This window comes from Felis catus, chromosome D1, assembly GCF_018350175.1.
Source record: "Felis catus isolate Fca126 chromosome D1, F.catus_Fca126_mat1.0, whole genome shotgun sequence".
NCBI classification, from domain to species: Eukaryota; Metazoa; Chordata; class Mammalia; order Carnivora; family Felidae; genus Felis; species Felis catus.
The window spans coordinates 3,842,695-3,861,089 of NC_058377.1; the positions used below are offsets into that span (position 1 = coordinate 3,842,695).

Consider the following 18,395-nt stretch of genomic DNA (forward strand, 5'->3'; position numbering starts at 1 on the left):
GTACTAGGGGCGCCTGGCTGCCTCATTCAGTGAAGCGTGCAAATCGTGATCTCAGGATTGGGAGTTCAAGCTCCATGCTGGGTGTACAGATTATGTAAAAATAATAAAAAAAAAGAAATTGTAGTACAGAATTTGTGTCATAAAATTAGACTGAATTCAATTTCTCAATGTCATCACAATCTGATAACAATCTCACTTTTATACAACTGAGGTGACTACTTTTCTTACAATAAGTAGGTGGACAAGTCCCCATAGAAAATGACATCTTTCTGACACCAATTAGCAGTGGTGTCATCATCAGCTGATCCTCATACCTAAATATTAGCAGACATAAGATTGGTGTAGTCAATTATAAAATAATATTAATTATCATACAAATTGTAGTTGGCTCACATACAATAAACCCATATTAAGAGATGTATTTCCAAGTGATTATTTTATTTAAGGTCGTCAGGAATCTATATTGTTCAAACCAGACATGCCAATGCAGACATTTGTTGAAACGAATTAGCATCTGCCTTAGACATACAATACAATTTTATGGTATTAAAGAACTCTGTAGTCTTAAGCACAGTTTTAGCTTTAAGTTGCAGCAGACCCAGATTTCTGTGTGTGGGGGGGGGGGGTGGATGGGTTTATTCTGGCAGTTTGAACAAGTGTCATTTTTTAATATATATATGTATTTTTTTAATGTTTTATTTATTTATTTTTGAGAGAGTGGGGGAGGGGCAGAGAGAAAGAGGGAGACCAGAGGATCTGAAGCTGGCTCTGTGCTGACAGCAGTGAGCCTGATGTGGGGTTCGAACTCATGAATCATGAGATCATGACCTGAGCTGAAGTCGGATGCCCAACTGACTGAGCCACCCAGGTGCCCCTCAACAGGTGTCATTGAGAGCCTCCTATTAGTGAAGAGTCTAGATTAGGTTCCTTGATGTCCACAAAAGATTAACAGTCAAGCCATCAGCTTTTCTGCTTTCTAATATAATGGACTCACCATCAACCAACAGCTCAGAACCTGCTGCCATCATGGGCGGACTTGATGGCAATCACAATCAATTGGTGTACAATTCTCATTTTTTAAAACTCTGATACTATATTTCACGGAGAATTTCTCAAGAGTGCGCTATCAGACAGGTCTGATCTTTGGACTGAGGCCGAATGAAACAGGGCAATTCCGTATTTAATATGTATTATCTTGGCATCCTGCAAACATGCCAACCACAACTTGGTTACAATTAAAAGATGCTATAACTTACTATACTATTAGATCTGTTAATAACACCTGCATTAGGCATGTTGTGGAGGATATTTTCTATTAAATCACTGCCTTCCCTAAATGAACTCCCATGTTTGCAACATCTTGTTTAAGAATTTAACATTAGAAAAAGGTTTCCCTCCAGCCATGAAGTGTTAGGCTTTGTCCCCAGTGGATGTAAGAAACTGTAACTGGCCATGTTTCCCTTTTTGTTTTGATGGTCAATAAGCGTACAGATAGATGTTTTACTTCCATTAATAGTCAATTGATTAGTACAAGAAATCCAATCAGGAAGAGGTCAACCACATCAAGATAAAAGAATCAAGGAAAGAGGCACAGAAGATTCTGGATTTGAGCCAGGTCTTGGCATATGGAATGTGTTTGGATGTTAGGTATAAAGGATTCAATATAATTCTGCCCTAGTTGGAATAGACTAAACTGTATGAACAAAAAGATCCAAACTTTTAAGGATCAGTAAAAGAGAAGTCATAACTCTACATGGGTTTTCGAGTCATTGGGGAAGGGGTTTTCCTCTACTTGGTCTTTGGGGACCCAGGATCTTTTCATCTTGATGTAGAAGCACCTTGTAACACATCCCTGTCATCAGCCTATAGCTGGCAGGGAAGAAGTGCAAAGTGCACCTGAGCTGTGAAGTGGGTCAAGCCTGCAAGTGACTCACATCGTTCCACTCGGGACTTACTCACTCAGTCACCAGTAACCAAGTGAGGCCCAGAAATGTAGTGCACCTTGGTTCCAGGAAGAAGACGATCTGAGGTATTGGTGGAGTCAGCCACAAATATTAAAAATAATGAACTAAACCTAAAACACAAATCGTCTTGGACATAGTACAAAGCATTTTTTTTCTATTAGATGGTGACTAACATTTCTTGTTAATTTCTTAACCATTACAACTTTCTCTGTTTCCATTTATGCAAGAGCCTCAGCTATATTCTCAAAGGTTTCAAAATCTATTGAAGATCCTATATTGATGGGACACCATTCTACACTAAGGAACATATTTTAGCTGTGATTTTATATATATATATAAATATATATATATTTATATATATTTATATATTTATATATATATTTATAAATATTTATAAATATTATATATTTATAAATATATATTTATAAATATATATTTATAAATATATTTATATATTTATATATATTTATAAATTATATATATTTATATATTTATAAATATATTTATATATATTTATAAATTATATATTTATATATTTATATATTTATATATAAATTTATATATAAATATATATAAATATATAAATTTATATATATATAATATATATATTTATATATATTTTAGCTGTGATATTCTATATATATATATTCTATATATATATTCTAGATATTCTATATCTATAGATATCTATATATATATATTCTATATATATATTCTAAAATATATATATATTATATATATATATATAAAAGTTCTAGGGAGGGCATAGAAGAAAGGCAATGAAAAAACTCTTATTTACATAATAGAGTAAAATAATTGATTTATTTCTACAGCGCCTTCGGTAATGTGTACCCTTCAAATGACTTTGACAGGTTGTAGTTATAAATGGATTCTCAACTTCCTTAATTTTAATAATTTTAAATGATCATCCAGTGGTTAAAACAGAATGGAAAATTTAGTTTCCTAAGTTAAAACATATGACAGTCCCTGGAAGCCTAATATATGTATACTGTAATAGAATGTGATGTACAGGTACTCTGGATAGGAAAGAACTGGTGGGCGCTTTCCTAGAGACCTCTGTACTGTACAGATATGTGCATTTTGGCTGTACAGTATTACCAGAATATCAGTGTGGTCCCCTAGAGAAGAATCCTTGTATTTAACATCAACACCACTTTCTTCATAATATCATATTATGAGGTTTCATAACTCAGTGGAAATATCTGTAGGAAGCAGAGAGCAAAAATTATGTAAAAATGGGGAATGATTGAAAAATTCACACTCGGACCGTAATTCAGTCCTGAACTAGAGAAGATACTACATTATCATGTAAATTACCTTGACGCATTACTTTCAAAAAGGCAGATTGTCCTCACTTTCTACCACTTGATAGGCAGTTGCTATAATCCACAAAATAAGAAACTGAATCTTTGCCTTCCCCTACTCTCTGTAATCCTTATTACTCAGTTTTATATAGATATTTATTTTAGCCAAATTCTCCATGATAATTTATTCATTAATCTCTGGAATATCCAAAACAAGGGAATATTTTCCCCCTTATTTTGAAAATGAGGTTGACATTATCTTTAGCCTCATAGCATGAGCTCTCAGTCCCCTGGGCCACATTTTTAAAATTCATTTTTCATGCCAGATCATGGCAAGCTTTATGACCATGAGTAGAGCCTATTTACTTAACAAAAAGTAAAAAATTTTTTAAAATGTAAGTGGGAATCCTGCTTTTACCTGAGATACTTTAGCAGTTACCTTTTTTTTTAAATTTTTTTTCACGTTTATTTTTGAGACAGAGAGAGACAGAGCATGAATGGGGGATGGTCAGAGAGAGGGAGACAGAATCGGAAGCAGGCTCCAGGCTCTGAGCTGTCAGCACAGAGCCCGACGCGGGGCTCGAACTCACGGACCGCGAGATCATGACCTGAGCCGAAGTCGGCCGCTTAACTGACTGAGCCACCCAGGCACCCCCTTTTTTAAAAATTTTTTTTAAACATTTATTTATTTTTGAGACAGAAAGAGACAGAGTTAAATTTTTTACATTTATTCATTTTTGAGAGACAGAGCCAGAGCGTGAGTCGGGGAGGGGCAGAGAGAGGAGTCCAGAATCTGAAGCAGGCTTCAGGCTGTCAGCACAGAGCCCGACATGGGGCACGAACCCACAAACTGTGAGATCATGACCTGAGCTGAAGTCGGACGCTCAACAGACTGAGCCACCCAGGCACCCCTAGCAGTTACCTTCTTAAACAACTCTTCATTACATATCCTTAAAGAACTTGAACTAAAACTAATCTTCCCTCTCAAAGCAAGATTCTGCCCAAAAGAGACTCTCTTTAATTCATCCAATTACATATGTTTCTGAATTCCTAAGAAAGACATCATTGTGAATAGGTTTCTTTTCTTGGAAATGAGGAATAGTCATCCTGGGAGAAAGAAACACAAATGCCCATGATAGTATATTTTTCCTACTTACAGGTCATTTTGGTAAGACTGACAATAAAAAGTGGATATAAGATTGAGTCAGACTGACTAAAACATTCAAATGCAGTCATTTTTCTCCTGAAAAAACAGAGATGGATCGTTGCTTAAGTGTGTGCTCAAGTCAAAACCAAAGTTATGTTCTATGGTTCACCTCAGATGTATACCCCGTATGTGAACAAAATAAGTGTAGCGTTGAAACACTGTAAGGGTGGTAGTACCTGTGAAACCAATGTACACGATTCGCTGTCATCACACAAGTGTATAGGGTGTGTGTGTAGCACTGACTAAGGGACAAACCAGTTGAGTTTTGTCAAGATTGCAATGGTGTAGTTACTTAAATGGGTGTGATTGAACCAGTGGTGTAATTCACTCATGACCAAGCCAGTATGAGACTCCATGAGGAAGCTCCAAACACATAGAGCCAGACGTACAAACTCTCTGCCTCCTCAGTTATGATGCTTTGCATAAAGCACATTTCAACAAATTTGGTTGGTTGGTTGGTTGGATGGATGGATGGACGGATGGATGGACGGATGGATGGACGGATGGATGGACGGATGGATGGATGGACAGGTGGATGCTGCAAATGGATGTTTATGGTAGGTTAAGAAGATTTCAAAGATTCTGAAGCCAATATAAATAACAACAAAAAATTATTGCTGAGCCATGATATCTCAGGAAGAAAAAAATGCAGCAACTATTCAGTCCACGGCAGATCAGCGATCACCTAACACATGCAAACATGGTTTTTAAGACACATGATGCAATGCAAATATTAACCATCAGTATCATTGTTCTTTTAGAAAAGTATGGAAGATGTCACAGGTTGTGATATGACAGAATGTCATTATTCATAAAGATGTTTACATAGAATCTTCAGAAATAACATTTGTCTCTTTGAGGGATTATCAATTTTAAAAAATGTAGGCAAGTCTGTCTCTCTCTCCATCTGTCTCCGTTTATGTGTGTGTATTATGTATATAAATATAAAATATATATTATTATATATAAATTGTAAGTATTTTATATATATATATATATATATCTCATATATATAAAATCTTTTGGATACTCTTCACTGCAGTGAGAGAGCAATTCATTGAAAAAAAACTTGAATAGCAGAGAGTTAAAAAGACCACATGCCTAAAACGGAATTGATTATTTTCTTACCAAATTCTTTGCATATCTGGGGTCCTAATAAAGCCCCTTTTTAGTTTTGGTGGTAGTGGCTATGTTTTGAACTAACACCTCTTACAAGGAGCTAATCCGAAGGAGACCAGAGTTTACTGTTGGCATGGGTTCTGATGGCAGGAGAGGGAATGTGTACGTGCCTTTCCATTCCATTGGTCCTTTGGCAGCTCATTCCTTTGAGCTACCAGGTTATTGAAATGGAAAAGATTTGTGTTTGCTGAAGCTCCTAGAGCAGAATTCTTGTCAATTTCAATCAGCTGCCTACTTAGGAGTTCTGAACCAGCAAGGGGACACAAGGTGAGAAGTTACACATGGGTGCGCTTACATCATAGGTATGTCGTCGAGCTCCATATTTGAGCCATTAACAGTGCGCAGCTCTTATTCTTAAACAGGTGATCTCTCTTTCTCTCCCCACTTTCCTCCCTCCCTCCCTCCTTCTATCTCTGTCTCTTCCTGTCTTACTTTTTCTTTTTCAAATTTTTATTTAAATTCCAGTTAGTTAGCATACAGTGTAATGTTAGTTTCGGGTGTAGAATCTAGTGATTCATCCTTTACATACACCACCCAGTGCTCATCACAGAATCTGAGGACTTCTTTTTGAGTCATTTTTAGGTAAGTTGGTGAATGACAGTTCAATGGTATTGATTTCTAGAACAGGCAAGCTGAACCTCTTCAGGCATCAGTACCTGATCTCGGAACTCAATTATTAAACTGTAAGTTTAGAAAGTGCTACCAGGAGTTCAGTTTTAACCCAAAGGGTAGAGAGGACTAAATAGAATTCTTCATTTTCCCTGTCACTCATCATGACTGCTGGAGAGAACTGTGATCAGCATGAGGAATTACCAGAACGATTAGGTAACTCCCATGAGCCACATGGGATTAGTTCTCCCATGAGCCACAGCGTTTTGGGGAGTTTAGGATTCCTGATCTGTGGTGCAGATACCTCTCAGCAAACCAGCAATTCTCTCTGGTGCATATGCATGCTCCTAAATTTTGTAAATATTAGCAAAGTTCATTAGAGAATTCTGAGCAGGCAGAAATGCGTGTATAATTATGAACTATTTAGTGCAAGGGCTGCGTTTATATAGTTCTCAAGACTTGCCATAGTGGGCAGCAGGCACATAACAGGCACTCCAGACAGAGTTTATTTTTCAAATAAGCTTATTCTGAAAACAGATGCAGAAGCCCTCATCACTCAGCTCATTTCATTTTAAGATTGCTCATGAGCAGTATTAACTATTGTACTTTATTCGTTAACGTGTTGCAAAAAATAGTCACTTGCCATCTGTGAAAAGAACCTCTTCTGATTTTCTACATCAAAGGTGCAGAATTGTGTTGATGTACTACATTTTACCTCCAGCCTAGTTTTGTTTTTAATTTTTTTAATGTTTATTTATTTTTGACAGAGAGAGAGAGAGAGAGAGAGCATGAGTGGAGGAAGGACAGAGTGAGAGGCAGACACAGAATCTGAAACAGGCTCCAGGCTCTGAGCTGTCAGCACAGAGCCAAACTTGGGGCTTGAACTCACAGACAGCTAGATCATGACCTGAGCCGAAGTCAGACGCTCAACAGACTGAGCCACCCAGGTGTCCCCAGACTAGTTGTAATTAAAGGTGTATGTTGGGGTGCCTGGGTGGCGCAGTCGGTTAAGCGTCCGACTTCAGCCAGGTCACGATCTCGCGGTCCGTGAGTTCGAGCCCCGCGTCGGGCTCTGGGCTGATGGCTCGGAGCCTGGAGCCTGTTTCCGATTCTGTGTCTCCCTCTCTCTCTGCCCCTCCCCCGTTCATGCTCTGTCTCTCTCTGTCCCAAAAATAAATAAACGTTAAAGGTGTATGTTATGGGTATGTGTGTGTGTATATATGTATGTATATGTATACACATACATATATAATTACGTACACACACATACATATATATATATATATATATATATATATAATTTTAGAGAAAGAAAGAGCAGGGGAGAGGCAGAGGGAGAGAATCCCAAGCAGGCTCCATGCTCAGCATGAAGCCTGTTGTGGGAGGCAATTTCACGAACCCTGAGATCATGACTTGAGCTGAAATCAAGAGTGGGGCGCTCAACCGACTGAGCCTCCCAGGACCCCCAAGGCATTCATATTTCGACTTAGCATAGCACATGTCTTGGTTCCCCCACTGTCAAGTAGCTATTCACATCTCTGAGAGAATGCAGAAAAGGTAGATAGAGAAATCTCCAATCTGTATACTGCAGGAATGTGCAACATTACAGACTCGGGTTGTAGAGCTCTTGGCAGCTCCTTGGGAATATCGTCCTAATCCCTGTAGGGATATCAGGAATAAAGTATATTTGGGGATTACCTGGATAGGAGCTATCCAGTGATCTAGTGCTCACCAGCCAAAGTTTCAAATAGAAAGAGATTCTGGTTTCCAGAGGTCAAGAGTGGGAATGGGTCAGTCTGACCTGGAGAACACATTTGTACAGGCAGTACTGCCTGTTTTGGGTCCTTACTGTTGAGATCGGACACTTGTTCCCAGAATTGGGGCCCACTCCCTAATCTTCCTCCACCCCATTACACTGTGATTTGGTCCCTGTGTTTATAGGCTTTTTGCATCTAGGTAATGCCTTTGCTAATTGAGGTTCACTGTGAAATAACCTTTTTTAGGGACAGATCACTACAAAAGGTAGAATGGTTTTAAAAAGGGAGAAAATTCCATTTCTTCTGTGAATGGTTTAGACTTGTTTCTGAGCAGCATTAATGACCAGGAATGCCCCTTCCTCCTCCTGTTTTCTGCCTGAATTTTCATTTCCCTTTCTTTTTTCTCTTCCATTTTCACAAATAGGCAGGGGAAATCAACAGATTCAAGGACTCTTGTAGTTTAATTTCTAGTCTCAGCATAACATCCGGGAACATGTGTTCTGTTGTTTACAAAAATAATCTATAAACCTTGACTCAAACAGGCACATTAAGGAATATTCTATAATTGGATTTCTTTCATTGATTCTACAAATATTTGTTAATGGTGCAAAGTGCTGCAGACAGATCCCTGCAGAAAGCCCCACCCTAGTGGGGTTTACAACCAAACAGAAAATAAAAACTTAATTAAACAAGTAATTGCACAAACTCCTTGTGCAATTATTGATCCTGACCTTTATATTTTTCTCTCTTCTGCCTGGAATATTCTGCCTCAGCAATTTCCACAGGGGGCTAAATCCCAGCTTCCCAATCATCGGTATTAGATGTGAAGAGTTTACATGGCCCAGGACCCACTGCCGCTAACATGTCAGGGAGCTCATGGTCTTGAGCTCAAAGACTGCTTTCTGTCTATGGAAGAACCAGCTGTCATCTTCCCATATTCAAAATAAGGCTTACTCTTTCCTAATTTTACATATATATTTTTATTTTGTTAATTTTTTAATGTTTATTTATTTTTGAGAGAGAGACAGAATGCGAGTGGGTTAGGGGCAGAAAGAGAGGGAGACACAGAATCTGAAGCAGGCTCCAGGCTCTGAGCCATCATCACAAGCCCAGTGCAGGGCTCAAACTCACGGACCATGAGATCATGACCTGAACCGAAGTCGGTTGCTCAACCAACTGAGCCACCCAGGTGCCCCTCTCTCTCCTCATTTTAAAAGTAAAAATGTCGATTCTAGTGAACTTGGTATAAGCTTGAAATTACAAAAGAATACCTAAAAATATTTCCTCTACTTATTTCTCAAAGATGACTTGTCTTGATGTCTTGGCACATAATCTTCTGCTGTCTTTCCTAATTTGAAATCACACTGTGTATTTAGTTGTGAAATCTTCCAACACTGGGACATTAAGCAGTTTCCAATTTCCCTTTTCTACTGTATTATTGAGTTGAGACACCTGTCTGTAGTAGCCTTTTCACATCACTCCCCGAAGGTACCTGGTATAAAAGTTAAGACTTTTCATAGATATTTATGTCTTGTGTTTCTTGTAGATTTATATGAATTTGTGTTTACATCAGCAGTAAATACAAGTTTCTGTCTCTTCATGCCTTTGCTAGTATTGACTCTTATTTCTTTAAAATCTTCTCTAATTTCAAAAATTAAAATGATATCAATTAATTTGTATTTCCTTGTGGTTGTATTTAAATTTAGCTATAGCTGTGTACGGTATGTGTGTGTTTTATTAAGGTAGCCTAACTATACTACATGTCCATTAAATTATGCACATGAAAATGTAGGAATTTAAGTAAATACTTAAAAATTTAAACTTTTCAACCGAATTTACATGCTTAAGGTATTTTTATAATGAAATCATACTACCACCAAACATATTGTAATCACACAGATTTGTCACTTCTGTAAATCAACTTAATTAAATGGATATTTTAAATGATTTTTCACTTGAACATTAAAACTTTTAGAGCTATAACAGCTCAGTTTTAGTGACCCCAGAATTCAATGCCAAGAAAAAAACAACTGGACGCTGGAATCTGTCAATGAATAAGGTTGAAGAGATAGACTGATTAAAAAAGAAAGAGGAGGGGCGCCTGGGTGGCGCAGTCGGTTAAGCGTCCGACTTCAGCCAGGTCACGATCTTGCGGTCGGTGAGTTCGAGCCCCGCGTCAGGCTCTGGGCTGATGGCTCGGAGCCTGGAGCCTGTTTCCGATTCTGTGTCTCCCTCTCTCTCTGCCCCTCCCCCGTTCATGCTCTGTCTCTCTCTGTCCCAAAAATAAATAAAAAAACGTTGAAAAAAAATTTAAAAAAAATAAATTAAAAAAAAAAAGAAAGAGGAGAAGAAAATCGTCCTAATTACCCACAAACGTCTCAGCAGTGAGCAATCATGAGAAAGGAAATGCTGGAAAAGTACTTGACATTTAAATGTCAATTTAATCAAATTATGCAATTTTTAAAATGTGGCTGAGTGTAATGGGCTCTTTAAATTGTTTAAACCATGACTTTTTCTAAAATGGTCCAGACATTGAGCATTTAGGTCCCTTAAGATGCCATTTGAACTAATATCCTTAAAGAATGACGTACTGAATTACATCATTTCACTTTTAAAATAAAAATATAAATTTTATTATTCTTCAAGAATAAAAGATATCACTATATCTAATGAAAACTAGTAATTGGTCAGCATTTATAGTAAGTTAATAACATGATGTTCTAAAGGACAAATGAGAGAGTTAGGATGTGTAAATTCTAAGAAGGGAAATTATCCTAACCATGATAAAGGCAGAATATAGGATTCTTACCCCCTACCAACTTTATTTCCCTTAATTTTAGTAGAAGCTAACCTCAACCCCACTTCTCTGCTCCTCCCTCCATTTAGACTATTCCCTGGACAGAAAACTAATAATGATCTCATGCAGACTTCCCAATAATATCAGGTTTTTTTTTATAGAACTATGAGAAATAGGTAGTAAATGATCAGAAAAGATACCTAGGGAAATAGTTGACCCAGTTTAGCTCCAAATCTCAATAAAATCTGAGCCGTGGGTCTTAACACGAATGATACAGAAGTAGATTTTTCTGTCTAGCTTGACAGTCAAATATAATTACTGTTGTTGGAGAAAAATAAAACTCGATATTTGATCACATTGTTGTCACAAAAACAATAAAGAGGATTCTGTGGGTGCAATCAAGAGCACCAGGTTTGGAAATCAACGTCTGAGTTTGACTACCATCTGTACTCCTCACTTCTGCAAACTTAGACAGATCTTTCTGAGCTGTGGTTCCCTCATTTATAAAATGTGAATAATTGATACTTTACGGTATTTGTATGGGGATTAAATGTGATAATATACAGAGAGCAATTAGAACAGTGCTTGAATAATTTAAGCTCTCAAATGTTAGCTCTTTTTAACAGGTCTTAGTAACAAGCAACAGAAACAAATTCCAGCTCGTTTAAGTCAAAAATAATTCCTTAAAAATTTACTAAGTACTTTCCAGAAATGCCAGGAGGCCTGATTAACTAGATCTAGGACAAGGCATGAACATTGCCCACACTGACCACAAAATGGTCCAGTGACGACCTGTGTGCTATTGCCTGGTTTCATCCCTGCACATAGCATACAGCCTCTTAACACCAGAAAATTACTGGCGCTAATTTCTGACTGTCACCATGGACAGCGCCCTGTGCTTGCTCCATTAACACTTAACTCTGATTGGCAGAGTACAGATCCTGGGCCATATTAGTTAATCGTGAGTCAAAAGCCACACGGTTTGTTTGTTTCTTTGTTTCTTTGTTTGTTTGTTTGTTTGCAAGGGAGAATTAATATGAAGAATTAGTAGGGGCGCCTGGGTGGCTCAGTCGGTTTAGCGTCCAACTTCATCTAGGTCATGATCTCACAATTCATCCGTTTGAGCCCCGCGTCATGCTCTGTGCTAACAGCATAGAGCCTAGAGCCTATGTCTCCCTCTGTCTCCCTCTGTGTCTCCCTCTGTCTCTACCCCTCCCTCATTCAGGTTCTCTCTCTAAAAAATGAATAAACATTAAAACATTTTTAAACAAAAAGAATTGTTAGTAGAAGGAGCTTAACTCTTAAAAGGCATGCAAGAGGATGGTAAGGTGTCCAGAATTAGCAAGTGCAAACGAATAGTTAAAAACCCTAGGCTGAGGAAGAGTGAACAATAAGAATTAAAGACTATGACAAGGTTGCCTGCCGAGGTTGATACTGATGTCTTCAAAAAGAGTATAGCTACTGTCACAAATTGCAGCCTGCAGGTGGCAAAGAAACTTTCCAGCCATGATGGGCCAGTGCTGGTTTCTAGAAGTGGTCAGAACCAATCTGTGGAGTGGAGGGTGTGAACCAGCAGAATCAGACCTCCAGAAGCATTCAGAGCTGCTGCCTTGTGGAGGGTGTGCAGGCTTAGAGAAGTACTTGTGTGTTGCTGGAGGGTTCTGGTGGTCCAGAGATGCTTGGAAGCCTCTGGTGGGGACAGTCTGGCCAGGGGTGCTTCTGGAGCGTCTCAGAAAGGGCTGCTGGACCGCTGCCTGGAAAAATGATGATGGATGACCAAGCACTTATTAGCAAAGGAATACGTGCTTGCAGTCACTTGATAGGTTAATTCTAGTGCCCTCCATTGATGAAGGCTTGCATCACCATCGGGCAAAGGAGACTGTTAACAGGATCTAGCATCACAAAGCAGGATACAGAGCCAGTATTAAAAAAAAAAGTAGGATTGGAGCTGAGGGAAATAAGTCAATAACTTGTGCATGAGTCTACAGGTTAGTTGCCAGGGGTGCTGGAGAAAATAATATCTGGCATTTCCAGGCTCCAAGAGTCAGGAGGTGGTGAATTCCCCAAACACAGGCAAGCATTTCAGAGATCAGGCAGCTGAAAAGAAGGGCTAACATCCGTGAACACAACATTCTTACTATTCATCACTTAGTACCTCATAGTTTGTGCATCGTTTTCACATCTGCTGTCTCTGTTGATGTGGCTGCATGTCCAGATTGTGTAGCCCACACTTAAACATCTTCTTTATATCTTATGTTTCATGTCATCTCCTTTCTTATGCCCAAATCAATGTCTACGAGTAAATTCAGACATGGGCAAACTACCCTCACGGTAGCAACATTGTTAGTTTGAAAGAGTTCAGACAGCTTCATATGTTTCTACCACACTGTTTCAGAGTTATCACAGTCTCAGAAAATAATTGCAACCAATGGTATCTTCACTCTCGTACTATTAGTTGAGACACTATTTGAGATAGGATACCATGTTAGTATAGTAAACAAGTAGATAGAAGACCTCCCTGTATGTGATACAAATATGAAACTGAAGTTTGCTTGCAAATACATATTAATAGGCTCCTACATAATATGGAATTCATGTATTATTTGTATCTTTAAGAATTTCTTCTTCCCATTACTTGGTTTGTCTTTGGTTTCCAATGGCGTGTGTTTTTCCCATTTTTCTCCTGTCTCCCTGCCCCAGCAGCATTTGATACTAGTGATCCCCCTCTGTTTTGAAGTGCTTGTTTTCTTGGAGGTACCATGATATGGCACTGTGCTCGTTTTGTCCTTATTGTTCTGAATGCTTCTGGAGATCTGATTCTGCTGGTTCACACCCTCCACTCCACACATCAGTTCTGGCCTTTCTTGCTAAGGCTACTTTGCTAGCCTCACTCGAGCTTTTGTCTCTATTCTTCTAAATCCAGACGCCATTTATTTTTCATAAATCCAAAGTTTCTATCTCCAACTTTGAGCGCACGTATGCAGCCATTTAATTGACATTTCTCAGAACTTTCTGCAAAGCATCTGCAGCTCAGTACGTACAGAACTGCACTCACTGGCTCTTCCACAGCTGTCCTCCGCCTCTGAGAAGGATGAACGCGTCAGTCGGCATTTGGCCAGTTGCTTTAGGGAGAGACTGAGACGTCAGTTTTGCCTCGTACTCGTGTGAGTATGTGTGTGTGTGTGTCAGTAAGTACCAAAGCCTACTAATTCACCTTGCTACCTATGCCTTGAGCCCATGTATTTCTCTCCACCCTCACAAACCCGGAATTCCAAATTAGCAACAATTTTTGCCTGCCCTACTACAATACTGGCTCTCAGGTTCACCAGGATGCGTTACCAGCCCAGCGTAATTAATTTTCCACACAGCAGCTTGCATTCTAAAACCACGAATTAGATTATTTCCCCCTTCTTTGTGCTTCAAAACTGGAAGGTGTCTTCCCATCAGTGTGAGAATGAGGTACTTACAGTGTTCTCTAAGATCTACCTCTTCAGCCTCATCACTCACCATATCCTCTCCCTCTCTAGGCACCAAGCCAAATGGTCTTCAGTTTCTTTATAACCCTTTTCAGTTTCCAGTTGTTGTGTTGAAAATGAGTTTCCCCACTTGGCATACTCCTCGTTCACACTCAGATTAAATGTGTGTCATTCTAGCGTCTGACTACTCCACCCCCTTTATAGGCACGTAATCCACTTGTCATCATTTATTCAATGAAAAGCAGGGATCACGTGTAAACTCCTTTCTGCAGTGCCCCCAGCATTTAGCACATGACCCAACTCAGGAGGTGCTCCATATTGTTGAAATAAATATTCTAGCCTTGATGGGATCAGATGTTATCACATAAAGTTCTAGTTTTGCATATTCCCTAAATTATGGAATATATTTTGCTTACTTTTGTCATCTCAGCTTTTAACACAGTACCTGAGACACACTAGGCAAATCAGTAATTATATGCTGACTTAATACATAGCTACCTCAAACACAAAATAGTATTCAAAACAATTCACTTTTAGATTAAATTGTTGGAAACTTTACCCCATAATGTTTGTGACCATTACATCAAGAAAGAAAGAAAGAAAGAAAGAAAGAAAGAAAGAAAGAAAGAAAGAAAGAAAGAAAGAAAGAAAAGGACAAAAAGGAAGGAAAAGAAAGAAGAAAGAAAGAAAAGAAGGAAGGAAGGAAAGAAAGAAAGAAAGAAAGAAAGAAAGAAAGAAAGAAAGAAAGAAAGAAAAGAAAGAAGGAAAGAAAGAAAGAAAGAAAGAAAGAAAGAAAGAAAGAAAGAAAGAAAGAAAAGAAAGAAGGAAAGAAAGAAAGAAAGAAAGAAAGAAAGAAAGAAAGAAAGAAAGAAAGAAAAGGACAAAAAGGAAGGAAAAGAAAGAAGAAAGAAAGAAAAGAAGGAAGGAAGGAAGGAAGGAAGGAAGGAAGGAAGGAAGGAAAGAAAGAAAGAAAGAAAGAAAGAAAGAAAGAAAGAAAGAAAGAAAGAAAGAAAGAAAAAAGAAAGAAGGAAGGAAAGGAAAGGAAAGGAAAGAAAGAAAGAAAGAAAGAAAGAAAGAAAGAAAGAAAGAAAGAAAGAAAGAAAGAAAAGGAATGAAAAAGAAAGAAAGTGAAAAGGGAGGAAGGAAAGAAAAGAAAGGAAAAGGAAAGAAAGAAGAAATGAAAAATGAAGGAAGGAAGAAAAGAAAAAGGAAAACTCAAGCTAAAACAAAAACCTCCCGAAAGACTCTATAATATAGTGGACTGTGGCTTATACATTTCTCTGCCTATAAGTGAATAGCAGAAATCAGCAGCCCATTTGTCTTAATTGGCAGTGGAAAAAGGAGAACAGTTTCTATGGCATGAAGGCACTACTGATTAAATATTTGAGTAATTAAAATGTGCTGAGACCCATAATAAAAATCTACAGAAGTGTTTGTCATACTTGCTGAGCACAACAATTCCATGAAATATGCTTTAAATACTACCAACACACCTTTGTACACAGTACACACATGTGTACTTTTCTTGCTCACAGATCGCATCCTTGCTCTATAAATTTCAAATACCTATTAATTTATAGGTATGATCTCGCTATTAAGTTTTTCTCTCACTGGAATGCGCATTTTTATCTTTACTTTTTCTCTAAGCTATGGAGGTCTGCTTTAGTGTCTCACGGCCTTGGGTAGTGATGGTGTATCTCAAGGACTCACTTTCGTTGTCTATAAAATGAGATGTTCCACCTAAAAAGCCAGTCATGAAATTCCATAATCCAGCAAAGTTTTCTTCCCCCCCTGGCGCTATACAGGTGCACACTTAAATACTTATGCATACTTTTGAACACAGGCAAAATTCAAGAGTACCAGGTTAAGATAAACACTGTAGAGATCAGATGATTTAGTTTGGCATCATATGGTCATACCTGAATTAAGGGGGGGGGGACAACAGTAATTCCAGAAAAATGTCAGGTCTAGGAAATACGCTGCCCACAGATAAAATCTGTCCTGAACCACTCTAAAATAAGTAATGTTTTAATTGGTGGCCAACATTTTTAAATGAGCAGACTACTCACATATATTCATATTTATACATTCTTTTGAAAATACAGAATTCCCAGGCACATTGAGGCATTAATCTGTCCCAGCATCAGTCACCTGCGGGTGAGAGTGGTGAGGCCCTTTGAGGTGGGTAAGTATTCTCAAGTTCACTGCTGACATCACCACCCTTCGCTTGGTCTATTTCACCCAGCTAGCTCCCTGACTAGCCCCTGTGGGGGCTGGATTTTGCAGTCTTTTTTTAGAGGAAGTTAATGTTAGTGAATGACCAGGTGGCTGAAAAGCCACATTGAGAGAATAGCCATAATTCTACCACTCTTAAAAAAAAAAAAAAATGTTGACTATGTTAGAAAACTGGAATATATGAAATGGTCATGATTATTCAGGAAACTGTGTATCTCAGTGTAATTATATAATTTCTGAAATATATTTTTTCCTTTAATAGCATGTCAAGTAATCACATTATTTAAGAAAAATTTTAGAATCTCCCTATGTAGCGTATGGCATAGTATCTATGCCAGATGATCTCTGTTGGTTTGCATGCTCCTTGGGAGCTATCTGGGTGTCCTCTGCAGCCAGTCCTGTACATGAAGGGCAGGGCAAGACAGAAGAAAGAGGCACACTTCAATAATAGAGTTGTTTTTTTAAGGAGAAAGAAAGAAGAAAAGGAAGGAAGGAAGGAAGGAAGGAAGGAAGGAAGGAAGGAAGGAAGGAAGGAAGGAAGGAAGGAAGGAAAAGAAAGAGAAAGAAAAAGTGTTAGACCATTCCATATTGGTAGGTGACAGGGTTAATAAGCAAGAGAACTTACATATGAGGCTTGTCTTGGGTGGCCACAAGATGAGTAAACAGTCCCACTTGCCTGCCAGAATCTTAAAGGATTATACAGAAGGTTCCATCACATATACTGTTCAGATGCTCCCAACACCACATCGCTATCTGAAGGCCATGTCCAGGAGCAGGGAAGGCCAGTGGAACACATATTCCAAGGACAAGAAGAAGATGAGGAGGCTCTGATTCCCCAGGGCCAGCTCATGGGTCAACCATTGGTCACGTCCTTTTGATGACTTCCTTCAACAAACTCTTCAACACTTGGTATTCATGACTTTATACGCATAATGAAACCTTATATTGCATAATTGCTTTTCCTTTGGATGAGGTGAATAAACTTCACTTTATTTGCTAGGAAACAGATGTACATAAATTTCAATTTTTTTCAAAAGTCTATGTTCTAATATAAAACCTGGCTTTTTTTTTTATAAGTGATTTTAACTATTCTAAGAAAAGTTATCAGGGAGGGAAAAAATGCTGTTTTAGTGTAAAAACAAGAAATATATAGTTCAAGTTTTAGTGCATTTAAAAGGATTGTGATTATAGTGATTATTGAAGCAAGGCATATTCTATTATTTCTCAAAATCCAAAGGCATTTTCTGTTTTCATCACACACACACACACACACACACACACACACACACACACAGTCAGAACAGATTAATAGTGTTCTTTGAATAGTGAAACATGGTTTAACATCATAGGGAACAAAATAGTGTTTTTATTAGACACCATTCTGTTCTATAATACCCTAATAATTTATAAGGAAGAAGTAAAGTGCTTTATAAACTCTGGAAATGTCTCTGAGCAATCAAAAAGCTTAAAACATAACTTAGACAAAGTAACTGGACCAGCTTATTATTTCCATTTCACATTAGCCTTCTTATTGTACAGCCCAGAGGTCTGACAGTTGTTTTTGAAATTTGAATATAGGCAAAATAATGTATCACAACACAGAATTAAACCAGCTATTTTATGATCTTTACTAACGTCTAACTACTGGTTCTAATATTATACTCTAGAATGGGAAAACCTTTTAGTATCTGTCTTCATATATGCATAAACTAAACCATACAGGTGTTGAGTATTTTCATCTAGTCATGGTTACCTGTAAATTCTCTTCCAAGATTTTGTACAGTGTATTTTAGAAACACACAATTACCGCCCCCCCCAAAAGGAAACATTGCATATTGTGATCTCA

General features: G+C 38.1%; 1 protein-coding gene across 14 annotated transcripts in view; it reads left to right on the top strand.

Moving 5' to 3' along the window:
• GRIA4 (glutamate ionotropic receptor AMPA type subunit 4) overlaps positions 1 to 18,395 on the top strand; it is a 1,433,894-nt gene that overhangs the window by 1,153,415 nt on the left and 262,084 nt on the right. The window lies entirely within an intron of this gene.